The sequence below is a fragment of the Cibotium barometz genome, chromosome 11 (assembly GCF_041138505.1).
Source record: "Cibotium barometz isolate CiBa-2024 chromosome 11, ASM4113850v1, whole genome shotgun sequence".
NCBI lineage: Eukaryota > Viridiplantae > Streptophyta > Polypodiopsida > Cyatheales > Cibotiaceae > Cibotium > Cibotium barometz.
Genome location: NC_141056.1, coordinates 4504339 through 4508342, shown reverse-complemented (window position 1 = coordinate 4508342; position 4004 = coordinate 4504339). Strand labels below are relative to the sequence as shown.

The 4004-nt window shown below is 48.8% G+C and overlaps 1 non-coding gene across 1 annotated transcript; it reads left to right on the top strand.

The window, feature by feature from the left end:
- The first annotated feature begins 1285 nt into the window (after nucleotides 1-1285).
- Nucleotides 1286-1370, top strand: TRNAY-AUA (transfer RNA tyrosine (anticodon AUA)). The gene has a single exon. It is a non-coding gene; the product is annotated as a tRNA-Tyr (tRNA).
- Nucleotides 1371-4004: the final 2634 nt, after the last annotated feature.

Here is a 4004-nt window from a genome sequence, read left to right as displayed (position 1 = left end):
ATCCAAGCAATCTTTTCGGATGGCATCTCGCCCATGCACGCAAAAGCCCCGCGGCAATGAAGAGCTAGCGTAGCTTTTTGAAGGGTTGAACCACTTGTTGCTAGCGGACAAAAACTAGCACTCCCTTATCGGCTAGGTTTCTCCCGGTAGGCTACTAGCATTCTCTGCAGTGTATGGGTTTCTTCCATCACGTCACTGCTGCATCGCTCGTGCTTCGCACTCGCTCACTCTACATGCTTGCTCGCAGGGCACACTGCAATTCGGGTTCAGTTGCACTCGACCTAATTCAAGAAACTGAAGGCATGAAAGCCACCCGCCCTAAGGGTAGGGGTTGCCTCCTTAAGTGGTACATGATCGCTTCGCGTGTGCGCCTCGCTCTGGTGCCACTGAATGGAGCACACCGCAACCATATTAGGCAAATAAGACCTGCCTACTTACCGCAATTGAACAATGTGATCAAACACAAATACAAGCTCTCGGAACCAACTAGAAAACGAATCTCTGGCATTGAGGGCTGATGAGCAAAGGAACACTTCTATCCGGTCGGGCCTACAGTCAACAAAGTCTCAGTCATCGAACTCAAGGGCATAGCGGAAACTAGTCAAATTCAAATAAAGGTGCATGCTTGGGCTGCTCTTGGCTATTGAAGAACAAGAATGAGGAACATCGACGAATTCGCACTTCTCGGGCTGGCATTTCACTCATATATGGGCGAAAGCTGCCTCTTTCCTTCTTTCTAAAGTGTCTTATTTGTTCGCAGTGTGGCATCTCATTATATTCTGAGAGAGGATCCTAAGCTTTTGCATCTTTTTGACTCGGAATGGGTAAGGAGAGGAAAGGTTGCTTCGGCGAAGGGGTTCCCGGAACAGATCCAGTGGAGACGAGGCCTGTAGCTCAGGGGATTAGAGCACGTGGCTACATACCACGGTGTTGGGGGTTCGAATCCCTCCTTGCCCACAATAGGGAGAACGAGAAGTCACCTTGGGTTTTGTCGATTCGCTTCGTGACGATTCTATTGAGAAGGACCGAAGCCTTGCTCTCGATGCAATTATTTCAAAGACTTCGAATGCTAAGCGTATTCCGAGGACTAGACCATGACATTTCTCAGAAGCTCCGAGCATAGGTGTACGGACGGCATTCAACATGGCCTCTATTTGTTTGATTCCTTGAACCTCTACTTGTTCAATTAGTCCATTGGAAGGGGTTAGGACGTGTGGATTGACCGATTTCTCTCTTCCCAATCGCGATCTTGGCTCAGAAAGTCAGTCAAAGCTTACTTTGAACAGGAAGAGTGGCCGAGTGGTTAAAAGCGACAGACTATAAATCTGTTGAAGGTTTTCATCGCGTAGGTTCGAATCCTGCCTCTCCCAATAGGTTAGGTCTGAAAAAGATTATAGCTTTCACTGTTAATGGATAGCAAAACGTGTATCTGATGCTTTGCCTAGGGTAGAGAACCCAACCCGCTCATACCTTCCTCTTCCATGGAAATGAAACGAATTGACCTTTCCACCGCTTTCTCCCTCAAACCAACTTTCCTAAGGAGGGCGCCACCCTGGAGGGCTTTTGGGCAACCCCGGTCTTTCGGTATAGTGAATACACCCCTCCGTCCGACCTGATTAACAGACCCCGTAAACATATTCATGGGATAGGAGGACCCAGGAAGGGCGTCCGAGCCAGGGATATTGGGGAATGAATCTATGTGTGTGTCCACAGCACACAACTGTAACTAGAGCAGGAAGCAGCAGGCGGGAGAGAAGGGGGCAATGGACCCCCACCCCAAAGTGAAGAGATTGAATGAGACCACTCGAATACATAGACAGCGTGCCATTTCATGAGTGACTAGGAAAAGCGGGGAAAGGTATAAGAAGAGGAAACTAATTGACGAGAAACTAATAGTAGCAACGACTTCTCGGGATCCATTGATTTATATAGAATCCATCTTTTAGGCGTATCAAAATACATTATTTTCACCATGCGTATATAATAAAATAGAGTGACCCCCGGTGTCCCGCGGTACCTAGTCCCCCTAGAACCGCGGGAGACAATCGCCCATCATACGGCTCACACACTCAACGGTTCTGAATGGTTTAGGTTTAGATAACTTTGTTGGCTTTACTTTCTTCCCTTCAAACTAGCGTCTTCCCCTCACGGGGCCCCTTTCAGGTGTGGCAGGTACTATGAGTCCTCCGACTACCTACCAAAAAAACATCTGGCTAGGTTTCGCCGATATCACCTACGGCTCTCATCCCAGATGTCCCGGAATGCAGTAAATCGGGATGTCATTCAGTCTCTTGTCCCCAAGAGGATGGGTAATGTGTTTCCATGCAATGGTTGCTCCAATCCGACCTAGCTGGCAAGCAATCCCAGCCGGCAGAAAACAAGATAGCGTACAGTCGTTTGCTCTATTAACAGGCACGGAGGTCCAAGGATAATGGTAGGTCGTTGGCTACCCAAGGAGACTTCGATTCACTAGGATGGCACCTCATCCCGATCCACAAGGATAGGTTCCACATGGTGTTGTTAGGTACTCCCCGCCGAGAAGACAGGATCGACCCTCAACCATGCTTTTACAGCATGCTCTTCCTTTCTTCCCGAACTTCTTTGAACGTATTCCCATCCCCAAGCTGCTTTAGCCTCCTACACAAGAACCCCCCTACCTTTCATGAGTCAAGCCTATTACTAGTTCTGTTGAAGAGCCCTACACCCTATATAGAGTAGATCATTCCACACTACAAACAATTTGACCACATGGGCTTTAGTACCACAGGTGACTGAACGGTCGCCCTACTAGATCGACCCACTGTAATAATCCCATAAACCTTTGGAAAAGATATAGCAAATGGATGGAATGTACCTACATTTAGATCCGACAATACCATACCATAATCAAAAAGTGTAGCAGCCCGAGCAACCAAACTTAAATAGGGGTCAGTCTCAGTGCTGCCCTCCAAACTGTACGTGGCAATCTTTCATCATACAGCTCTCACTTGGAACACCTCAATTGCTGAGAGTATTGCCGTCCCTTCCGTTTTGAAGGTACAATTGTTCGTTATTCTTAGCGCATACGTATTGGCCACCAACGTTGAACTAAGGTTTGTTCTGACTAGTTGCCTTCGCGACTCGGTCAGGTTGCTGGCATCCCTCTCTCACTACTATGCGACCTCTGAGACTGCGCATTGTTTGCTAGACAATGCAAAGCGGTTACTTCCCGTGGTTGCTCTCTCTTCGTGTCTTTGCCCTTCGAGGAGACGGGGTAGGCATGCACTATCGCTTTGTAGATGCTTCCTCGCTTTGTTCTTTGCGAAATCGCAGGGTAAGCGCTTGCCTAAACCAAAAGGAAAGGTGCGCGCAAAACAAAAGCGCTTCCCCGCCTTCGGCCCTCCTCTTCCTCTAGGGCCCAAGGGACAATAACCTATTGCGGTGAAACTAGGGTAAGTGCCGTTGGGCACTCACCAGACATAAAGCCCCTACCCCGTCCTGCCTAGGACAGAGTAAGCGCTACGCTCTTCCCTACGGTTACAGGTCTTTGCGCACCTGCTCGATTGTTCAAGTCAGTTCCTATGCTGGAATTACTTGTGGTGGCTGGCTGTCTGGCAACCTTGACCGCTTCATGTGGAAGTCAAAGCTTTCGTGCCCAGATTGGGCCCTAGATTACTCCGCTACACACATACTGACGTATTCTGTTCGGGATATGTAGCCCTTACTCAGGCACTAGATACGTACCAAGTGAGTCAATCTAACCTTTCTCGCATCAGCTGAGGGACACCACCGAGGAGGGCTAAGCCGTCCTTCCTTCGGGGACCAGGGAAACCGCTTTGCGCTCCCGGCTTCGCCCCTTTCCGACCAACTGCTCGTGAACTTGATGGATTATTAGCCCAAGATGTTGTATTGGCCCGCCGTATATACTTCCGAGTCAAACATCTATGTAGAAGGGTATTCCTCCGTTTTACGAAAGAAAATAAGCCTCACACGGCGCACCATAAATGTAATTATCGGAGCCATTA